Below are 9,465 nucleotides of genomic sequence, written 5' to 3'. Positions count from 1 at the left end.
AATTTGTTACTCAATGAAATAATAATAATTAACACTACTCATGACATAAAAAAAAGTATAATTTTTGTTGAGTCGCTAGTTCTAAAACCGTTTTTTCGGTTATATGTATTAAAAACAACTTAGCAACGATTATGTTATGTATCTAAACAATTTATACGGTTTTTTTTTTAATTTTTTTTTATGTCAAGAGTACTATTAATATATAAAAACATATTTTTTTATACGGTCCATATCGTTTTTTTTTTATTTCAAAGACATAAAAAAATATAATATATGAAAACATATTTTTTATACGAAAACTTATTTTTTAAAGAAATAAAAAATATATTTTACGTAAAATAAATACATACAAATTATTTGTAAAAAACATGCTTTTTTTGTAATACGACTAAAATACTTTTTGTTTTATTTTAAAAGAAGTTATGTACAAAAAATGTTTTTTGTAATTTATTTATTATTTAAATATTAACGTTTTTGTTATTATACAAATTAGTTTTAGGGTGTTATAACCAAGTGAACAATCATCTTTAAATGATTAAGGTTTTGATCAAATAAAAGGAATAGAGGTTGTCTGTTTGAGCCTTACCCCATTCCTTCAGCAAATTAATTTATTTTTTCAAACAAATTTCAAAAGTGGTCCTTATGATTTTTCAAATATTACGAATTTAATCCTTTTATATTTGAAAAGACGAAAATACCCTTACAGATTTAGTCTCTAACGATGTTTTACTAACGGTGTTAGTAAAAAGGGCCAACTTTGCAAGTTTTGCAAACCACAAGGACCATTTCCATAAAAAAAATTAATAGAAACTTGACTTTGTGACTTTTGATAAACCATAGGGATCATTTTTGTAATTTTATCTTAATAAAATGTAGAAATAACTATCTAAAAAAGATTTAGATTTATGAGTTATAGTTCTCCAAGCAATCATAATTCTCCACTTTATTCAATATATAATATCTTATGAAAAATAGATAATAAAAAATAAATTTTGGTATCTTTTATATTTATAGTTTTATTAAGTTGTTTATTTTAATTGCAGACATTAGAAGCAAGCATGAAAAAGAAAACTGATGAGAACTACTTGGAACTGGAACGTATAATCACGAGTTAAAGTGAGACTAATATGAAGAATATAAGAAAATTGTACAAAAATATATACGAGAACGAGATAATTTAAGAGACACCATAATAGAAAACATTTCAATTAGGAATTTTAAAGTTCGTTTGTCGGATTGACCATAAAAAATATCATCGGCTCAATATATACTTTAATTCATATGATTATTCATATATCTATATTGATATGATAGCACCACAAGAAAATTTTGTTATATTTGAGTTTAATACACTTTTCAGTGAACTCATTTTAATTGACAAACAGTATAATATCATTATTATCATTATCATTATCATTTACTACACAAAGATAATTTATGTGTAGAGTTATACAAAAATAAATTGACATAAAAATGTACCTTTTACTAAGTGCTTATTAATTAAATTAGATTTTAATTTTCAAAAAAATTCCATAAACAAACCAAAAAATAATAATTTTCTTTGAGGGGGCAAATCAAATGTGCACACTTAAGTTCATGAATAGCCTAGAAAAGGACTATCTAATCTTATTCATACATCTAATAAATCAATACATTGTACATATATTATAATCAAAACATGACTATCATTATCAAAACAAAGATGATGACCATGAAAGTCTTAGACACAAACTTGGTTGCACTGCTTGGTGCAGGTGCTGGAGACATCGATCCTTGTTGGACATCGATAACCAACTTTTGGTTAAAGTCAGCACAATGTTCTTCCACCCCACAAATGTACCACTTCTTGCCCGGTGCCACTAAGGTCACAACGTCATTTCCAGATGTAAGGCCGGTGCTAGGTGGCGGAACAGTGCAAGTAGCAAAGGAACTAGCATTCACTTTGTAAACATTATGTACATTTACCAGGTACTTGAACACTGTATCCAATGAAACATATATCTATTTTATATACTATTTATTTTTATTTTCAATACCAAAAAGAAGGTGAAGATTTTTGACAAGATTGTTACTCAATCTTATATTTGATCAATAATATGAGAAATAAATGTACGAGATGATAAACAACTCACCTAGTTTGTCACCAACGTAGAAAACTTTGTTTTCAGCCCACACTTGATAGTCATAATTTATGGTCCAACCACTAGCATCTCCCACCACGTATTCGGTGGCCATAATTGTTGACGGAAATAGCACCGCAACCAGAATGGCAAAAACAAGAACAAGGTGATTAAAAGTAGTCATTGCCGGTGTTGAGGTTCGTGGATGGAAATTTGTTGTTTTTTGTTCTTCAATGTGATTTACAAAGATGTAAGTGATTATTTATAATTTATAATTTATAATAAATTAGATTTCTCGGAAATATCTACCCGTATACCGTATACAATGAGATTGTTATTCTCGATATTCTTTTCCGGCTTTTCTTTGTCATTTTCTTGGTTTTAATTTTGTACTTGGAGAGGCCATATTAAAATACTGAGATATGGGCAAAGGACATTATGTGAAATTCCAATAAGTAATATGACGTAATGGACAACTAAATTAATACTTGAAATATTAATAATAAGACAAAAACATGTAGAAAATATCATTTATTTCATAAAGATAGTTGGTGAGTAAATTCATAAATTTAGGTTAGAACCCTTGGAGAATAATAATAACATGAATACTTAAAAGAAAACAATAAATAAAATTTTAACTTTAATTAAAAACTATATAAAATGTAATAACTCAAGTCAAAATAAAAATATATAATACATATAATTAGATTATATTAATATAAAAAAATGATTAGTTCAAAATTAATGGGTTAATTATATACAAATGATTAGATATTATGTTTAGAAACCGCCATCCATGATTAAGCCATAAATTCGAGCAACTGAGGGAATAGTAACTGATGAAACCCTAGACAATATATAGAGCTCGAAATTTCTGGTGGAAATCCCTCTGGAATTACAACAATCGACTGAGAATCAAGGAAGAAATAAGGTGTAGAAGTTCTTGAAGATTTTTCGGAGTTTTATTGAAATTAAAGTGTGGTTATTCGATTTTAAGCTTGGTATAGATGCTTAGATAGATTAATATGGTTGCTAAACATGTTTTGGTTCGACTTCTTGTCTCAATTTCATCAAACTAATACCAAAATCGACAAGATTTATTAGAAATGTTTTTTTTTTATAATAGTTGTTTTATCCATTCTGATATATAGTGAAACTTAAATAATTGTTTATGGATTATTGATAGACAAAGGTGGAGATAAACAATACCCATTTTTATTAAGTTATTTGATACTATTTTGAGAAAAATCGAAGTTTATATTTAAAAATGGTTGTGAATTAGAACTTTTCGGGTGAAGCAGGATACCCTGAGGTTGGGCTGATACGGGTTCTTTTATGGGTGGGTTAAGAGTCATCTGGAATGGGTTTGGTCAATGACCTATACGAGACCCACTATTAACTCTTTTTTTTTTTTTTTTTTTTTTTTTTGGTGTTATTCGTTTACAGTTCCAAGAGGGTATGATTTATTTAAGTATTAAAAAAAACACTTTTAAACCCTAAACTTTTAGTCTTATTTATTTTAGACCAGTACAAAGAGAAATCAAAAGTTTACATATTCAACCCCTAAGTTTTATAATCTGTTGATTTGAAGATTCAAATTCGATATATTGTATTTTAGCTCCTGTCCTTTTATATTTAAAGGTTAAAACAATTTTCTGTTGGATTTTAGGAAATGTCATTTAAATATTTTAGCATTTAGTTTTATTATTTACTTTCGAGTAATATTTTAAAGGGAAGTATTATAATTTGTTCAAGAAGGTTATTACAAAAATAATAATTAACAACTATAATTAATATTAGTTGGTTGGGTGAGACAAGTGAGCAATTGAACAAATGATCGCAAAGGTTGTTTTCTAGGGATGTTGATTTAGGAAAATTTATTGGTGGAATGTAGGGTATGAGTAGCATGATAAGATTTGATTAAGACCTAACGCCGATAAGGTGACTTTCGTGTGAATTTTATGGTTGTTTGCATTAAAAATTGATTCTAATTTATTTACAATTACATGTTACTGTTGTTATTGTGATAAATATTTATGTGGACTTTATGAACTATTTCATGTAAAAGGGTGAAATGGGTGGGTGTCATATGTGTAGGGAACGACTAACGAGTGTATTAACTATACGGTCTTATTATTAGTCGTCTTACATGGTGTCAGTACGCGGCGGAAAACTTACGTTCTGATTAATTATCCGTAAGCATATTTGTTGTGTCTGACGGATGTATTTGTTCACTGGAAATGACAGTAATTCATATTGTGTCACCAATGGTGGAAAGAAATGAAAAGAAATTATTTTATAAATTGTTACATTTGTTTTTATTTTATTGATGTCAATATGCATGAAAACCACGAATTCACTAGGCCCTAAGCTTACCCATTAGAATCTTTAAATACATGCAACAACGTAGCAAGTGGCAGTGAGAATGAGAATGATAAAACTCAGACTTGAAGAATGCAACAAGTTTTAAGAAAGACGTAACGCACCAAGTATTTATTTAGATTTCTATTTGCTTCCGCTATAATTAATTAATGACTTTAATATTTTAATTTTCGAATTTTAGAGGTTTTTTGAGACCATGTTAAAATAATATTTATATTTGAAATTTGAAGCGTTACTATAAAAATTATCTTTTGAAAAACTCATCATTATCAAAACTAAAATATATTAAAATAACAGTTTTTAAATCATTAACGTGCAACCTCCAACTATAGATATATACTGTTTCATTAATATAAATACCTTAAAATTTCACTTTCAGCCTTTTAATAATATATATCTCTTTTATTATATCGTGTAATTTGATATTTGACTTGCATAAATTTTTATTATAATATAAGAATAAGTATTATAGTTAACGATAAATTAGTTATTTTTTTACAATATATATCTATTAATATTTTAACCATGATTTTACTTTTGTATAACGCACAAACATTCACTTAGTTTGAATAGACCTTCACATGTCCTGAATGATTAAATCCCAACGCATTCGTTTAAATTACAAAGGGTTGAGAAAAACCGATAATAGATATAATAGGAGTTGAAAACAATTTTTTCTTTTTAATTGTTCAACTTCCTTTGTTGCTTTTTAGACCTAATTTGGTGTCAACATGACTTTAAGTCAAGTTTGGTGAATAATCGAGATCCATGTAATTTATTGAGGATCTCATCAATGATGTGCATGAGATACTTGGTTGTGGGTGGTAGACTTGTTGAGAGCTCGATAATCCACACAAAACCACCACAAACCATTCTTCTATTTACAAGTAAGACGAGACTTAGAAAATGGATTAGTTAAACGCTTTATAATTCTGAATTGTAGCATCTCTTGAGTTAATCGACTAACTACCGATACCGATATGGATGCATATTAAATGCTTATATTCAATTTTGAAGCGTGATGGAGTAGTCATGGTATTTTACCGAGGTAACTCGGGTTTCTGATGAAACACATCAACATACTCTTCAACTAAGGCCCTAAGAAAATTTGGAATTTCTATTTTATGTTCTTCTTTTTCTTCATCTTGGATCTATTGCATTAGATAAGAATTCCACATCTAATACTTTTTAGAGATCGAATCATGGTATTTAGGGGCATTTTTTCTCGCTCCAAATCCAAATCCCCTCTTAGAATAGTTGTGACCTCGTTTATAGTAAACTACATCATTTGTGTCTTCTAATTAGTTGTGACACCCACTCTAGTTTTTCCAACCATTAGTCCTAGCTCTGTCGAAAATACCCAATACCCAAATTACCCGACCGATTTTTTTGCGTATCGAGTAAATCGGGTCGGGTATAAATCGAGTATCGGGTAATTTTTTCGGGTAATCAGGTAACCCGATTTTTTCAGGTCGGGTAAAAGGTATGTTTTTTGGGTTTTGGGTATACCCGAATTATTTTAAAAATTCTTTTTTTTGTAGCTTGTACTATGTAGTAGGTATTTGATCACGCTTAAACTAACTATCATTATTGTAAAACATGATTCTATTTTATTATGACAATATGACATTAATAATATTAAAAGTAATTGTTTATAATTTATCATGTTCTTTAAAACTTAATTGTTTTCTGGATTATAGTTTTTATTGCAACTAACAAACTCATTATCTTGACGAAACTTCAGAACATGTCAAAACTTATGGCTACAATTATCTTAAACATTTTAAACTTTTAAATTAAGATCTTTAAGTATTTGTTTTTTTAACATCTTATTAGATTATATTAAGTTGTTAAAAACTATTTGATATCTCAGGTATTATTGACTAAAAAAAATATTCAAAGCTTGAGTAATTTCGTTTATGTCTCGTTTGTTTATATAAACAAGACTAATAAAGCACGACGTATTTACTTCATTAAATTTATTTTCAGGTAAAATTCAAAAAATATATATATATTTCAGGTAATACCCGAATTACCAAAACCCGACTTGATACCCGAATTACCCAAACCCGAATTACCCGAATTTAATTTGGATCGGGTAACGGGTATTTTTTTTAATATAGAAAACCCGAATTACCCGAACCCGAAAAAATTACCCGATCAATACCCCTAATTAGACCCCCATAATTATGGTCACCTAAGGACAAAGGTACTCGTTAATCTCCGGCCCTTGAAGGCTCAACAAAACCTAGCATTCCCTGTTTCCCTTAATCGTCACCTCGATGTCGAGCGACACTCAAAATTCATTTGTGGTAAATACAGGTAATAATAGGTTTTTTTTCATATGTATAGAAGAAGATGTGATCAAAATTTTGCAGTCTGCATTAAGAACACTATTTTTTTTAAGTCTTTAGGCTTTTATTATATATATATATATATATATATATATATATATATATATATATATATATATATATATATATATATATGGGTAAAGTGAATATACCTAACAATCTTATATAAGCTTAGGTACCTAACCACATTATACTATGTAATTTTGTATCATATTTGCATTGTAATCATCCAAAGTTCTTAAAATTCAACCTCATAACTTGATTGTTTCCAAAATCTTTGGACTTTCACCATTATCTTCCTTCAAATGATGTCTTTCTATCGGAGACCCCCTGGAGGGCTTCATATATTACCGTTACAAATCAAATGGTGTAGGAGGAATATAATGGTGAATGTCTGAAAATCTTGGAAATTAATCTGTAACACCCAAAGTTTCGAAGACCAAGAAAGGAAAGAAAACCCTAAGTTTAGGGGTTGACTCGGCGAGTCTAAGGGGGACTCGGCGAGTCCGAGCGGGATCCGGGTCGGGGAGTAAGTGACCGACTCAGCGAGTCGACCAGGGGGACTCGGCGAGTCTGGTCTGTGCGTGGAAAACCCTAAATTCGGGACTTGGGGCCTATATAAATGTCTCAATCTTCTTCCCAGGGTTCCTTACTGCCTCTTTAGCCCTGGATATCAAACCCTAGCCGTCATATCTCCTAGTTGAGCCTTGGAAGGTGCTTTAAAGCTTGGAAAAGGAAGAAGGAACTTGGAGGAGCAAGAAGGAGCTATAGATCTGGGATTGTGAGTTCATTTTGAGCACTTAGAGGTAATAAACTAGTTCCTAGACCCTTTTTGCACCTAGATCTATGTGTGGTTGTTGGGGCTCTTTTGCCATAATGTTATTATTTTGGGTTAGAAGCCGGATCTGGAGTTGCTACTTCAGATTCAAGTGTTTTAGGGCCTGGAGAAGCATAAAGTATCAGTCATTGTGTTGATTTTGAAGTCCCTTGGCCTTACACCCTAGTTAATGGCGTATCTTGCCTAGATCTCCTTCTCTACACGTAAAGTTTGCAACTTTACGTAAGGAATAGACCTTAAAAGAGTGGATCTACAGTTTGGAGTACATGCATGACTCAAAGGTCCTCTGCATGTATGTAGAACCGACTGGACTCGGCGAGTCCTTCGAGTGGACTCGGCGAGTAGCTTGAAGATGAGGAGGAACTCGACGAGTAGGATGAACAACTCGTCGAGTCGGATGAAGTTAGGCATGGACTCGGCGAGTTGGATGAGCAACTCGGCGAGTTGGTTGAAGATTGTCTAGAACTCGGCGAGTCATGGACTGACTCGGCGAGTCGGGTCGCGAATAAGAAAGACCCTGAGTTTATGAACTCGGCGAGTCTTTAGGAAGACTCGGCGAGTAGGATTGACCTGGAAGGTTGACTTTGACCAGAGTTGACTTAGTTGTCTGTCAGACTAAGTGTTATATGTATATTGATAGCTCGGAAAGCTGGAGGAGCAGCGGATCAGGGGATTGTCGAGTAGCAGCCAAAGATTTATCAGTAGGGTTCAGCAGCTACTTTGAGGTGAGTTACCTTCCAGTAGTGGTGGGCCTAAGGCCACAATGCCGGCCCACCAGTAGGGGAAGTATGATAGATGATTGTCTTTGTGATATCATCTAGGTTTGCTATTACCTGTTATGTTATATGCTCTCATGATACATTATATGCAATAGTAGTGGAGTTCGGTTGTTAGGACCGCAGGGTAGTCAGACACCCCAGAAACATCTGACCGTATGTGATGGTATGCTTGTATGTTGGCATGTTATGTTATGCGATAGAGGTAGCGGGTGGGGACCAGTCCCCGAGGATCGGTTGTTAGGACCGATGGGTAGTCAGCACCCCAGAATGGCTTGACATGGGTAGTCAGCACCCCAGAATGGCTTGACATGGGTAGTCAGCACCCCAGAATGGCTTGACACGGGTAGGACGGCACCCCAGAATGGCCGTATGGGTAGGTCGGCACCCCAGAATGGCCGTACCGGGTAGTCAGGCACCCCAGAATAGCCTGGCAGTATTTGTGTTATGTGTTTGCATGGTATGTGGTACGTTGGGGGAGCTCACTAAGCTTTGTGCTTACGGTTTCAGTTTTTGGTTTCAGGTACCTCCTCAGCTAGGGGAAAGGAGCCGGCATGGTAGCAGCATGTCACACACACACTCTTCGGTTTCCGCATTTACGAGATTCACTGGGATTATACTCTGATATTTGATGGATTGTATGGTTTGAATATTAAAACGTGGTTTGCGATGTGTTATGGCGTGATCAAACAATGCTTTTATTTATTAATGTTTTCTAAAAGTAATATTTTAAAATGAAATTTTTGGACATGAAAATTGGGTCGTTACATAATCAAGCTAAGGGTTGAAGTTTAAGAACCTTAGACGATTGCAATGGAAATATAATGCAAAACAATGTAGTATAATGTGGTTAGGTACCTAAGCTTATATAAGGTTGTTAGGTATATTCACTTTACCCTCTATATATATATATATATATATATATATATATATATATATATATATATATATATATATATATATATATATATATATATAATTAATTAATTAAAAAT

At 32.0% G+C, this 9,465-nt stretch overlaps 1 pseudogene; it reads right to left on the bottom strand.

The window, feature by feature from the left end:
- Window positions 1-1,671: 1,671 nt before the first annotated feature.
- On the bottom strand, window positions 1,672-2,304 carry LOC145002441 (blue copper protein 1b pseudogene; annotated as a pseudogene).
- Between the last annotated feature and the right edge of the window lie 7,161 nt (window positions 2,305-9,465).

This window comes from Lactuca saligna, chromosome 6, assembly GCF_052625555.1.
Source record: "Lactuca saligna cultivar CGN05327 chromosome 6, ASM5262555v1, whole genome shotgun sequence".
NCBI lineage: Eukaryota > Viridiplantae > Streptophyta > Magnoliopsida > Asterales > Asteraceae > Lactuca > Lactuca saligna.
This window is presented reverse-complemented; position numbering and strand designations above follow the sequence as displayed.